The sequence below is a fragment of the Rhinolophus sinicus genome, linkage group LG11 (genome assembly GCF_036562045.2).
Source record: "Rhinolophus sinicus isolate RSC01 linkage group LG11, ASM3656204v1, whole genome shotgun sequence".
In the NCBI taxonomy this organism is placed as follows: Eukaryota; Metazoa; Chordata; class Mammalia; order Chiroptera; family Rhinolophidae; genus Rhinolophus; species Rhinolophus sinicus.
The window spans coordinates 74,979,227-74,994,459 of record NC_133760.1 but is presented as its reverse complement, the minus strand read 5'-3'; the positions used below and the strand labels follow the sequence as shown (position 1 = coordinate 74,994,459).

At 41.0% G+C, this 15,233-nt stretch overlaps 1 pseudogene; it reads right to left on the bottom strand.

Annotated features, from left to right (window-relative positions):
- LOC141567629 (serine/threonine-protein kinase MARK2 pseudogene) overlaps positions 1-15,233 on the bottom strand; it is a 50,230-nt pseudogene that overhangs the window by 18,531 nt on the left and 16,466 nt on the right.

Below are 15,233 nucleotides of genomic sequence, written 5' to 3'. Positions count from 1 at the left end.
CGAAATATTCAGAATAGGCAAATCCACAGACACAAAAAGCACAGTGGCGGTTGCCAGGGGTTGTATCAAGGGTCGAAGATAAGTGACTGTTTAAAGAGATGAGGGTTTCTTTTTGAGATCGTAAAAATGTTCTTGAATTAGCTAGTGGTTGCACAAATTGTGAACAGACTCTAAATCACTAACCTGGACCCTTTTAAAAGGGTAATTTTGTGGCATGTGAATTAGATCTCATTGAAACAATTGTGATGAATGAATAAATACATAAATTCATGAATACATTTGTGAAAAGAGTGAACGCAGGCATGGCTATTATTCAGAGTGCTTTCTTTGCTTCCTATACACTCCTGACCTCTGTGGAGATGGAAGAAGACCTCACAACGTAGGATGGCACACGGAGAGCTTGTCCTATATAGCAAGGGAGTTGGCCACCACCACCTGCCTTTGGCAGAGACTCCGAGACAAGGGAAGGAGGGAGAAAGCTCCCTGGGGGCCAAAAAGGAAGGCACACTGTGATCAGGGGTCACGGGCATGGCTGAGCTGGAGGTGGGCTGTCCAGAAGATGGACTTCCTGCCTGACTGCTCAGGGGAACGTATTTGGCTATCCTCCATTTGCTTCTCAGTTGGAAGCGGGATTCAAAATGAGGAAGCTGTCAGTCATTGGCTAAGTCCCAACACTGGGTTGATTGCTGTGGAGACGTGGTCTCGCCTTCTGGGCTGATGGCTGCCTGCAGGCTGTGGTTCAGGTGCTCACCTGCTGGAGTGAGTGGTTCCCCGGCTCCCTGGCAGATTTAGAATATTCCATGGACTGACACACTTCCTTTCTCACCTTCAATAGGTAAGAGACTTTTTTATGGATGAACTTCATTCAGTTATTTTGTAAAAACAATTAAGTGAAAACAATGGTAATGATTGCAATAAAGTGTAATGGTGGTAATTTTTATCATTGCTATAAACCTCCGCAGTTTTTTCCTCAGTAACTTTCATACTGCAATGAATGAACCCTAACACTTTCAACTAATTCATTTTATTCTTTTATCACCCCCACCGACATCTGGCCATCTCATCTATCTTCCTGGATTGACCTAAAAGCCGCCAGCCCAAAGGAGACCCGACAACTGCCCCAAGAAAGTCAAGGAGAAGGATGGGATAGGCAGGCAAAGGCATGCAGCTCCCGCCAGCTGCCTGTCCCTGACCGGTCTACCACCGGTCATGTTCCTCAGCCTCGGGCATCATCCCAGGCCACTTGCATGTGCAAAAGCTGATCCCTCTCTCCTGAGTGAGACACGCATCTCAAACTTCCCTGGAGGAGCCTCCAACCACCAGAGCCCACAAAGGGTTACGGTCAGGTTCAAGGTCTCCTCAGCATCCCTCACAGGATGGCCCATGCCGGTCCTCATTCCTGAAAAGCTTTTTCATGAGCGCCTACAATGACCAGCCCCATAACACCATGGCTAGGCCCTTTTCTCCCAACTCACTTGCCTGGGATAGTGAGGGTCTGTCCGCCTTGGTGAAGGGGACCTTTGTGTGTTTGCTAACCTACGAGTGCCATGCCCAAGAGGGGACCAGAGGATCCCCCATTTGGCTGTGAGTCCTCTCCATGGGGAGTCCATCCGCACACTTAAAATAGCACTTACTCAGGGGCAGCTGGATGGCTCAGTTGGTTAGAGCGCAAGCTCTCAACAACAGGGTTGCCAGTTCAATTCCAGCATGGGATGGTGGGCTGTGCCCCCTGCAACTAAGATTTGAACATGTTGACTGGACTTGGAACTGAGCTACGCCCTCGACAACTAGATTGAAGGACAACGACTTGGAGCTGATGGGCCCTGGAGAAACACACTTTTCCCCAATATTCCCCAATAAAAAATATTAAGAAGAAAACAAAAACCAGAACTCACTCATTATCTCATGATTGCTATGCAGCAGGATTCAGTTTAGCTGACTTTTCTCCAAGTTCCCTTTGTCCTTCTCTGCAGATGTTGAAGGATGGGCTCAATTGACATGAAACTTTAATCCACGCAGATCATCTCTGTTCATGGTGAATGAATTGCTCAGAGTTTTTTCCATAGACAACCCACTTTCATGTTTTCCAGTGCCAATAATTAGGTCTTCTCAATTTCATAGTTTTCATAGTCTACTGTGATTTTCTGGAAAAGAGGAATGAAATGATGGAGATCAATGAGATTGTAAACCAGGACAGAGAAGTCTCTCCGGCTCAGGAGGACGCAGTAAGGTCAGGAATCTTTAGCCAGGAATTTCTCTGCTGGCCTCTCCTACTCACTTTCTCACCTGTCTGGATACAACACACAGTCAGAAGACAGCTGGGTAGGGAGGGGTGAGACAAAACTGTCTATCCCAGTTTTTCTTACTATAGTAGCACACACATTACAAAATTTCCCACCTTCACCATTTTCTTCTTCTTTTTTTTTTTACTAGTTTCAGGTGTACAAAACAATGTAATAGCTAGACATTTATACCCCTCATAGAGTGAAAAACCCTGTCCCCCAATCTACTACCCCTCTGATATCGCATGCAGCCATTACATTTCCACTGTCTCTATTCCTTATGCTGTACTCCACTTCTGTGACCATATATATATATATATATATATATATATATATATATATATATATATATATATATAAAACTATAGTTGACATTCACTATTATTCAGCTTCAGCTTCTGGTGTACAGCACAGTGATCAGGCATCTACACTGTCCCTGAAATGGTCTCCCTAAGAACACAAGTGTCCATTGGATACCCTACAAAATCTTTACAACATTATTGATTATATTCCCCAAACTGTCTTTCATTTCCCCATGGCAATCTTGTGGTTACCGATTGTGCTTTCTAATTCCCTCACCTTCTCCCTCATTCCCACCCCCCTCTCATCTAGCAACCCTCAGTTTTTCCTCTATATTTCTGAGACTATTTCTGATTAGTTTGTTCATTTATTCTATTCTTTAGATTCGGCATATAAGTGAGATCATATGGTATTTGTCTTTCTCCGTCTGACTTGTTTCACTTAGCATAATGTCCTCTAGTTCCATCCATATCGTTGCAAATGGTAAGATTTCATTCTTCTTTTTGGCTAACACTCCATTGACTAAATGTACCACAGTTTCTTGATCCAGTCATCTACCAAGGGGCATTTCAGTTGTTTCCATGTCTTGGCTATTGTGTATAGCGCTGCAATAAACATAGGTGTGCATACATTTTTTCAAATTAGTGTTTTGGATTTCTCTGGCTAGATGATACCTAGGAGTGGAATTGCTGGGTCATAAGGTAATTCCATTTCCAGTTTTTTTGTGATACCTCCATACTGATTTCCATAGTGGCTACACCGATCTGCAATCCCACCAGCAGTGCATGAGGGATCCTTTTTCTCCACATCCTCGCCAGCACTTGTTTTTTGTTGATTTATTGATTAGCCATTTTGACTGGAGTGAGGTGGTATCTCATTGTGGTTTTTATTTGCATTTCTTTAATGATTAGTGAGGTTGAAAATTGGATTTAATCGGTATTTTTAGAGCATTTCACCCCAAGGCTACAGAATACACATTCTTCTCAAGAGCACATGGAACATTTTCCAAGATAGACCCCATGTTAGGCCACAAAACAAGTCTCAATAAATTTAAGAAAATTGAAATCATATCAAGTGTCTTCTCTGACCACAATGGTATGAATTAGAAATCAATTACAAGAAAAAAACTGGAAGACACACAAATACATGGAGGCTGGATAACATGTTACTAAGTAATGAATGGATCAACAATGAGACCAAGGAAGAAATCAAAAGCTATCTCAAGACAAATGAAAATGACACAAAATCTATGGGGTGCAGCAAATGACCCAAAATCTATGGGATACAGCAAAAGTAGTCCTAAGAGGGAAATTCATAGCAATGCAGGCCTACGTAAAGAAACAAGAAAAATCACAAAGCAACAGTTTACCCTTATACTTACGGGATCTGGAAAAAGAACAGCAAAATAAGTCCAAAGGGAGTATAAGGAAGGAAATAATAAAGATCAGAGTGGAAATAAATGAAATAGAGACCAAAAAACAATACAAAAGATCAATGAAACTAAGAGCTGGTTTTTCAAGAAGATAAACAAAATCAACAAACTGTTAGCCAGACTCATAAAAAAAATAAAGAGAGGACCCAAATTACTAAAATCAGAAATGAAAGCGGAAAAGCGATAACTGACACCACAGAAATACAAAAAAAAAATTAAGAAATTACTATGAGCAACTATACGCCAACAAATTAGACAATCTGGAAGAAATGGACAATTTTCTAGAGGCGTACAACCTTCCAAGGCTAACTCAAGAAGAAACGGAAAACCTGTATAGACTGATTACTACCAGGGAGATTGAATCAGTAATCAACAAGCTCCCAACAAACAAAAGCCCTGGACCAGATGGCTTTACAGGTGAATTTTACAAAACATTGAAAAAAGAATTATCACCTATTCTCCTTAAACTATTCCAAAAAATCCAGGAGGGAAGCCTCCCAAACACTTTTTACGAGGCCATTATCACCCTGTTCCCAAAATCAGGCAAAGACATTACAAAAAAAGAAAGCCACCTTCCATTTTTAAGTGTACACTGCAGTGGTGTTAAATACATTCATATCATTGTGCAGCCATCACCACCACCATCTCCAGAACTCTTCTCATCTTGTAAAATGGAATCACTATATCCAGGAAACTATAACTAAGCATTCCTCCCAGTCCCCAGCCCCTGGGAACCACTATTCTATTTTCTGTCTATCAGTTTCACTATTCTAAGTATTATAGAAGAGGAGTTATACAGCATTTGTTTCTTTGTGACTGGCTTATTTCACTTACCACTATGCCCTCAAATTTCATGCATGTTGTAGCAGAATGTCCTCCTTTCTCAAATTTCAAAAATACTCCCTTGTATGTATAGACCACATGGTGCTTATTCACTCATCCATTGATGGCCACGGGTTGCTTCCACAGTTTAGTTACTGTGACTAAGTTGGCCATGAACATGGGTATATTTGATCTAAAGCTGATATTGTCTGATGTTAGTATAGCTGCCCCTGCCCTCTTTGGAGTGCTATTTGTACAGAATATCTTTTCCATACTTTAACTTTCAATCTAATTATGTCTTCTGATCTAAAGTGAGTCTCTTGTAGACAGCAAATACTTACATTATGTTTTTTAACCCATTCTACCAATCTATGTCTCTTAATCCAGGTTTTTTTTTTTTTTTTTTCCTTTAAATGTGCCCTGCTCGTTTTTGGTTACTACATACATGGGCTACCCTTTTCCATCCTTTCATGTTCAACCTTTTTGTGTCTTTGGATCTAAAGTGAGTCCCTAATATAGGTAGAGTGTATAGCTGGTTCATGTGTTTGATCCATTCCGCCAATCTGACTATTTAACCCACTTACATTGAAAGTGATTACTGACAAGGAGAGACTTATCAGTTCTCTGTCACTCTGTTGTTTGCTTTCTATATGCCTATGAGTCTTTTGTTCCTCATTTCACACATGACAGTCTTCTTTTGTGTTTAGTTGACTTTTCTGTAGGGAAATGTTTAAATTCCTTTCTCATTTCCTTTTGTGTTTATTCTACAGCTCTTTTCCTTGTGGTTACCATGGGGAGTACATTTAACACTCTTATGTGACTTCATACAGGCTTAATTTCAATTTCATATTTTTCAAAATAACTCTGCTCCTTCACAACTCTGACCTCATGCCTTTTCAGTTATTGATATCACAAAATTACATATTTATGCATTGCAAGTCTAAAAACGTAAAGTTAGAAAAAAACAAAACCAAAACCAAGTACATTAGTCTCTTAATGTAGAAAGCAACTATGTGGAGTTACAAACCAAAATTACAGTAGTGCTGGTTTGTATAAGCATTCACATATTGACTTTGAGCAGAGATCTTCATTCTTCATAAGCCTTTGAGTGACTGCCCAGTGTCTTATCATTCCAATGTGAAGAACACCCTTCATTCAGGGCAGGTCTAGTGGTAAAGAGCTCTCTCCATCTGGGAATGTCCAAGTATCTCCCTCATTTTGAAAGGACAGTTGTGCCAGATATAGGATTCTTAGTTGACAGCTCTTTTCCTTCAACACTTTGAATGCATCAACTCACTGCCTTCTGATCTCCATGGTGTCTGATGAGGAATCTGCTCATTAACTTATTGGCAAAAATAGTATGAAAGATACCACCTCACGGCTTTATAGATGTACCTTATCTGGTCCTATGTAACACAACATTTTCCTATAATATCGTGATATCAGTTAAGTTGTGGCATCATTTTGAGACCAATCAGAGTTTCAGAAAAAGGAATTGAATATTTAAAGTGTAGGCAGTATAAGGTCTTTAAAAGACAAAACTTATGACAGATTTTCAAATTATAAATGAAAAGTTCACCAAAGCATCTTACAAATTTTAATTTCTAATAAAGTCAATATCAGCCTTTAATATTCCACAAAAACAAAAAGCTCTTTGGGGTCCCCCCTCCTTTTTTTTTTCCAAAGTGAAGGGATCTTCTAACTAGTAAGAGAAAAACACTGTATCTTATGCCCTGTCACGATTTTTTGTATCTTGCTTCAGCCTCATAAGGCACCATTGTGATGGAATTACAAAAAGTCCTGTATAAGATCCTGGCTGGGCTGAGGTTTTTGTCCTTATAGCCTAGGAAGCTGATTTGTGGTTGGACCAGTGAGTTTTTGTTTGTTTGTTTGTTTTTGTTTTTGTTTTGTACTGTTTATTTTTTCTTTTGTCTTTACACTTTTTCTCATTTTCTTTTTTCCTTATAACTTTCAATTTTCTTATTTTTTTTGGTTCTCTTTTCTCAGTTTCTTTTCCTTTTCTTTTTCTCATTTTTTCCTTTGTTCTTTTCTCATTTTTCTCTATTTTTCATTTTCCTTGTTCTTTTTCTTTAAAGTTTTTTTAGTTGGTATACTTAGCATTGTTAGTACAGTTAGCATTGTTTACTATTACTTATTAGCATCGTTAATAAGCATAGCTTGCATTGTTAGTATTGGTATCTGCATCGTATAGTTAGTATCATTTGTTAGCATCATTCGTAAGCATAGTTAGTAGTGTTACTACTAGTTAACATACTTAGCATAGTTAGTAGTGTTTGCTAGCATAGTTAGCATTGATAGTATAATCTGTTAGTGTAGTTAGCAGGTCACCATGTCCCATGACCTCCCAGGAATCTCTAAAAAAATGTATTATTGGATAATAACAATGCATAGATAATGCACTTTGCTTTTCTTATGTATTTACAAATAACATTTTAGTTCACAATTATCAATACTGTATGAGGAGACAGGTAAAGATTTAAGAGGAACGAGTTTGTGAGCTAAAAGGAACGAACTTAAAAATTAACCACTTGGCTATGAATCCCTCGGCTAGCTGTGGGAACAGACAGTTTCCCGGAAGAAGCTGACTGTAGCAACCCCCCTTGCAAGCTAACAGGCACCTTACATCCATCACAGATGGGAACAGAACGGTTCCCAGAAGAAGCTAATTGTAACAGCAAACTCCCTGCAAGCTGAGAAGTATCCTGCATAGAAAAATATAAACCCCCTATACACCTTCTCATCGGGGGAGCTGTCTACTCTAGACTCTGACCCCAGCAACTCCTCTGCTGGTACTTCTCTCCTTAAATAAATTTTCTAACTTCTACTCCTTCGTGCCTTATAAATACTTTCACAACCTGCGAGCTAGCGAACACAACAATTTCCAAGTTTGGGTTATACTAAATTATAAATCCTGGGTTGAGCATCCCTTCGTGTTGTCTTACTTGCTGGCTCTGAGGAAGCCAGCTGCCATGTGAGCTGCCCTATGGAGAGCCTCATGTGGCTAAGAACTGATGTCTCCAGTCACACACATGAGTTTGGATGGAGATCTCCCTTCAGTCAAGTCTTGAAATGACTGCAGCCCCAGCCAACCCCTTAACCACAAGCTGGTAAGATCCCCTGAACCAGAGAGGCAACGAGATTGCTTACCCACCATAACTGTAAGATAATGAATGTAGTTGTTTTAAGCCATTGCTTTCTGGGTAAGTAGCTATGCAACAATAGCTAACTAGTATAGTCTGTTTTTTTCTTGGAAAACTGTTAAAATATTCTATCATAGGTACCCCATAAGTAACCACAAGCTTAGGGTCAGTGGGGGCTCTTGCATCTAATATTGTTACTTTTCAGCCTAATTGTCCAGGAATCTGTTTCAGAGGATCTGGTTCTAGGTGGACCACAATGAAAACTGCAGACACAACAAGGGAAACATCCAGAAAGAAAGAAAAACCATCCTTCTCCCAGAGGGAATCTCATGTGACCACAGAAAATTACAATAGCAAAGGGAAATATCAGTTTTTGATGCTATATAAATCACGGAATAGCTCTTTTTAACAAAGCCTAAGACGTTTTGGATAACCCAACCCCTGTTTGAACCCTATGGTTTCTTCTCACATGCTTTCCTAGACTGGTCCTTTTTTGTTTTTCTTTTGATTTCAGCAATTCTGTATGCTACCGCCCCACCTGTTTTTAAATTAAAATTTATTGGGGTAACAATGGTTCCCCTTTTTAAAATTATTTTTTTTCCAGTTATAGTTGACATTCAATATTAGTTTATATTAGTTTCAAGTATAAACAGCATAATGGATAGCATTTATATAACTTACGCAGTGATCCCCTGATAAGTCTAGCACTCACCTGGCACTATCCATAGCTGCTGCCACCCCCTTTTAAAAGTTAGTGTGGACCAGTGTGAGAAACAAAACTGTATAAGAGGAAGATTGTGGAACTGGCCATGTCTGTGTTTAAATTCTGGCTGTCACTAATTCAGAGCTTTGGGTGAGTGACTGAATCTTTAAACAGGCATGCTGATGCTTATCTTTCAGAGTTGTTGTGAATATTTAAGCTTCAAAATTTGAAGTAATGCATTGAAGGACTCAGCACACCAGAGGTGCTAGGTTAATAATAGTCACCATTGTTAGTATTCCTTCTCTCATGTTTGGTTCTTCCCTTAAGGCTGGTCTTATGACATTTCCCAACACATTTTATTAAAAGTCACTTTGTCAAACTCTATTTAACAGGAAAACACCCACGTGCTTATCCCAAGATGCAGAAACTCCTATTTCAGAGGAGAGGTACAACTGGAAATAGAGGTTTTCAGCACTTAGCGAACGCAGGAGGAAAGTTGTTGGCTGGCGTTTGCCAAGCAGCGCGTAGGCTAGATGCACAGTGGTTCCCTCAAGGCTGTGCATAATGCACTCCACTCAGAAAAGAAAATGAAATGTAAAATAACTGATCGACAACTTACAACATTTCAGAATCTTTGAGCTAAACAACACGTATTTGGTTGCCTCCTGAGTGGGAAAACCTAGAGAATGAGAAACTGGAGTGAGAGGGAGAATTCATCTTAACGGTATTGATGGTAGTTTAAAATTTTTGTACTATATTAGACATGATCTAATCAAAATGTTCTATTAATTAAAATGTATCCACCCTGAATCATATTAATATTGCATAATTAATCTTTCCCTCTTAGCTGTATTAGTCCCAACATTTCTTTTTGTTTCTCTTTTAGTAGAACAGAACACTAATTCTAAACATTTTCTTTCAAAAGTAGTACAAGTATCAGTTTCTTAATCCATAGAGATAGCCACTCCCAGTTGCAGTCTATACTCCAATTTGATTGAGCATTTCCTCCAGCTTTGATCATCTGTGGTTAGTCAGGAATTCCCCTCTCTCTGGGTTTCTCCTGGAGGAGAGAAAACAATGAAATTTCCCACCAGCTTTCAAGCCAGTTATTTATCAGTCACAGCTTTAGGCAGTTCAGCCTTGGCCTGCACACAGGACACATGTGGATACATCAGCTACAGCCTTGTTCTCCCTTCACTTCTGAGACTGCTGGACTGCTGGGGTGTGAGCTGCCCTGGGATTCTGTCCTTGTTCTTAGAATATCAGAATAGTGCCTTTATTCTGAAGAGTCAGAATAAGACTCTTCATTGAGGAGGAAAAACACTTTACAAAACTTAAATTAGGAAAGCCCTTTTAATTGTCCTTAAATCCAAGTAATAGTATTAGTCCTTTCAATTGGCTCAACGTTCTTATCTCTGCTAGATGGTTAGTGGAAAATGTATGTCTTCCAAAACTTGGAAGCCATCATGTCCTAGATCCAGAGAAAAAACAAAACTTTGAAATTATTCAAAACTAACTCCTCATAATCAAGACAAACCAAAAGTTTTCTACCTTTGCAGAAAACCACCAAATGAAGACCTGTCACTGTAACAGGCATGGTATTTGTGCTGTAGAGATATGTACTGGTGTAAGAAGATCTGCTTCTGACTTGTGTGGAGTTGAGACGTCCTGAGAGGGGCTAAGTGGAAGGCAAGCCACGAGGTGATGCCAGGCTCTCCACCCCTCGCTTCTTCTCCAAGAACAGTAAGGCGTCTGCCTCAGCGCTGGGAAGGCAAACCCACCTCCAGATGCCACTAGGGACCTTGTTCTTTTTGTTTCTTCTCTGCTTCCCACTCATGTATTTTTCCTCTCTTAATTCGTGACCTACCATTTTAAACTAATTAACCTCAGGGGCTTTATTTTTATTTTGAACATGACCTCTCTTAATAAGTATGTTTTTCATTGCTTTCCTAGCTGGAGTGCTGCTCTTCACCTTACCAACCAAGCTGTGGAACAAAGTACCCATTCTTTCTGTGCCTTCCTTCCTTGCTGTAAAATGGAGATGGTAATGGCCCTGCCTCACGGCGTCATTGGGAGAATTAAATGAATTAGAAGAGGCACCTTTCTTAGAACAGTGCCTGATTTGAAGAAAGCACCAAATGGGGCAGATGTTTCTATTTTTATGGAAAATTTCACTTATTTCCCCTTTATTCTATTTTTAACTTTTAGCTTATTTTATTGAATTTTAATTTTAGCATTATCTTAGTTCTGTTTTTCAGGTTTCTCTATCATTTTAAATCATGTTTAATTTGGCCTACTCTACTGTTACCATTTTCTAATAATTTACTTCAATGACTCATTTAAGCCTGTCCTTCACTTGGGTTTTATTGACCCTCTTTGTTGTCCCATTTTTTTCTTTTTGGTTGGATTGGATGAGGGTGGCAATGCGAGTAGTCATTTTTAATGACTTGTCTTCATTCTGGGCAACAGAAGTGAGTCTAGAGAAACAATTACCAAGCTTCAGTGTCCCTCAGAAACACCCAGAGGGCTTGTTAAAACACAGACTAATGGCACTGCCCTGAGTGATTCAGTGGGTCTAGGTTGGGGCCCCCAATATTTGCACGTCTAACAAGTTCCCAGCTGATGCTGCTGCTGTTGGTTGGGGACCACATTTGGAGATGCACTGGTCTGGACGAGTATGAGTAGGGGACAGCATCCTTACCATAAACTAGGGAAACACTTTCCATGCCCCTTAACCCGCTTCTTACCACACACTCACATGCTTCACTGAATTCTCCCCAACACATTCCACTCCCTGTTCACGTGGAACTTTTCCCAAGGTTGTTAACACCCTCTCTGTATATGGGTCATTGATTGGCAGAAAAGGTTACTTATTAAAGCCTCACACCCTCTCCTTAAGAGAAAATACATGAATTTGAATCCACAGTATTGAAAACATATAGTGATAGGGCTTTAGACAAACATTGGCAATTGCATGCTAGGAGGGAAGAGCCAGGTGAACCTCTAACCCAAGAACATGCAGCTCTGGCGTGACCCTTGTGAGGAGCCAGGTGCAGCGGAGCTCTCGGCGGGCCTCACAGGAGTATAGGAACCTGCAAGTCAGGTTCCTCTCACGGCTTTGTTACTTTCACAGTAATCACTTCCAATAGCATTTTGGGAAAATGATAACAGAGTCAACTAAAACCTCCCCGAGGGCCCATCTCTGTCCCCTCCTTTTCTCCCTAGGGATAATACAAATATACAAACATGATAGGAAGAGTCCACTGTGGATGTGGACTCTTCCTATCATGTTTGTATATTTGTATTATCTGTGTGTCTACCAACAATATACAGTACACATTACACATTGTGATATTTACATAGTCTGCGTCTGTCCCCCTTTCTGATCATAATCTATGTCTCACCTTATCTCCATTACCCTGTTCCCAAATCCCTCCACTCCCTCAAATTCTGAAAGTACAGGGATATGGCTGAGCTGGGCTTTTCCAGTCTTTGTCCTTTGTCCCTCGGCAGTACAGGATGCTATGTATCCTTCAAAGGGAGCTTTATCAAACTTGGATAGAAGCCAAACTGATAATCCTGATAATGGTTCCCTCTTAGCCCTAAATCTCCAGTTGTCTTTGTGTCCTCCGAATGAAAGATTTTCCCGTTGAAAGGATTCTTGCCCAACATTAAATAATCTTTCTGCCTTCTTCCTACCTCTCCACCCTGCCATCTCAAACGCACCACAAATTTCCGAACGTGGGAGGTCACTTAGCTCTCTCCAGATGGAGGGAGCTGCCCACTGCCTGACTCCAGCCACTTCACCAGTGAGCTGCAGTCCAGTTTCTACCCTGCAGACTCGCCTACCTCCCTGGCCCACATGGGCTCCGCTGGCTGGGTGTGGAGTGCATGGCGCCATGGAAAGTGGCAGCCTGGCAGGCCACAGGCCGCAGGTGTTGGGCCCCCCAGATAATCCAGGAGGATCTCCTAACTCAAGGTCTTTAACTTCATTCTATCTACAAAGACATTTTGTTTTTCCAAATGAGGCCACATTCCTACATTCTGGGGATTAGAACACGGACGTGTCTTTTGAGGGCCTATACTTCAACCTACTACATATGGACTATCTCTCCAAAGTATCACCACACCAGTCTGGAAGATGAGTACCAGTAATACCATTTCTCTCTTTCTGGTGGGGAAATGGAACTTACTTTCCTGAGTCACAGAGCTAGTCAACAGGAGAGCTGGGATTTTAACCCAGGGAACTGGACTATAGACCACGTTTCTAACCACATCACAGGTCAGAGTTCAGACATGGCCTTTCTTTTAGATCCCTCATTTTCCCCTCTACTTATTCCCTCCGGAAATTTAAAAAAGGTTCGAGTTCTTTGTTACTTCTGGCGCCCATAAGATAAACAGCTAACTAAGTAGGCCCACCCTACCTATAGACCGAACAGGTCAGACCAAGCAGGGCAGCTCCATTCTCCATATTCCCTTGGGATGCTGTGATTGTGTCACATGAAAGAGAGATATAAAATATATGTGTTGCTAAAAACTAGTTGCTCAGTAAAGTTATCTGAGCTTATGGAAAAATAGGGTTTGAGCAGACCACTCAAAATCTATGTGACTTGATGGACAAGAGCATGAAAAAACCCACAAATAAAATGAGAATTAGTATTTCAGAGAAAACTTGGGCTTTCCAGACAGACAGCTCTTCATGGCTAGAGGATGCCAGAGGGCATTTTAAATGCATGAACAATGACAGAAAAACACCAGCAAAGTGAAAATTCTGGACACGGGGTAACGTGTGTGTGTGTGTGTGTGTGTGTGTGTGTGTGTGTGTGCGTGTAACGCATTCCATGAGCCCTTGGGGGAGCTGATCATGTGTGCCCACACCTTCTGTTGTTGTTAGGCCTGCACAATCCCCGAGTTGCTGGGTCCTGCTTCTTCTCGCCTTGTACCCGCACGAATAAACAGCTGGCATTCAGATTTAATCTTAAAACAAAAGAGGAAACATGAGTCATACCCTCATAGGATAGTTCTGCCACATCCATCACTGTAATGTGATGTAGCTCATACAGTTAGTACACAGGGGAGTGATATCAGGTAACTCAGAAGTCAAATTGGTTCATACTCCACATTTCCTTAGCAAAAGGAGAACAGGAAAATTATAAGCTTCTGCAGCAAAGAAAAAAGCCAGCTTCTCCAGTGGCAGCAGGGATACTTTGGCTTTACGTTTTACAGTGTGAAGTAAACACCTGCCCCTCAGAGAGGGGCCTGGACCTTGCATGAGTCTTGGCTCAGGCAGCAATGGTGCCTCAATTGCCTGCCTTGCAGTCTCAGAGATCCACATTGTCTCTGCATCGTCCAGTACTCCTGCCTTCTTATGTTTGTTCTCGATTGCTTCCTAATCTTGTAGGAAGGACAGGAGAGGGATTAGGGTCTCCCTGCCCTTTAACTCTGTGGACACACACAGGCTCTGGCACAGGCAAATCTCAACCCAGGCCTCCATTCTGGACGCTGATACAGAATCCCACCACTGCAACTGAGGGCGAAAAAGGGGCCACACACTAAACCTGACAAGCTTAGGGGAGGCCTGCATGGTGGGCCCTACAAATTCAGACACCAAAATTAACCACATGGGATGGTCTGAACATAAAAATTCCTAAAAGCAGGTCATGGCCGGTAGTCACATCCTTGGCCTGTAGCTTCCTTGACAAAGGTCAATCTTTTAAGTGAGCCTATGTAGTGTCTTTTTGCATCTAAGATAATATACCCTCAGAATGTCAAAGTAACCACTTCTCTCTGGATCTCTCTGGGCACAACCCACCGTACCACAGCATGAGAACACAGAGCACTTCACTGTTATTCTGTTGCTGAATAGCATCTCTACGTGCTGTAAATGTTCATTATTCACTAGCCTGTACCCACCAATGTAAAAGAAGTATGGTCTCTCTGTTCTACTTTTTATCCAATCCCAGAGACTTCCCCGCTTTGCTTTCTCCCACCCCCTTAATCTACCACCAGTGGACTTCATGTAACCCTCATGTCTCCTCCTTTGATTCTAATGCATAAAATAAGTTGCAAACCCATCATTTTCTGAAGCATTTTCTCAGTCCATTGAGATTTTGCTTTCTGACATTTGTTGTCAGTTTTGCTCAACTAAACTCATAAAAATTCTCTACAGGTTTGGATGTTTCTTACGTCAACACAATCATTGCGATAACAGCAATAAGCACTCAGAGATGGCTAGCTATTAGTCAGGAATGTTTTAAGAATATTACGTGGTCTTACATAGTAAAGGGGAACAGGATATGTCATCCCAAAATGTGCCACTTTTACATAGGATTATTTTGATCAGAAGACATTTGAGTTCCTGAAATCCCTTATCCCTCTAAAAGCCACGCCTCCCAGAAGAATTCAACTGTCATTCCCTCCTAGGATCAAGGAGATAAGAAGTTGGCACCACACCCAGACACACACACTGTCACAAAGCTATTGCATCTCCCATGGATTCACTTATCTTTCCGAAGTTGTTTGGTTTTCTGTAT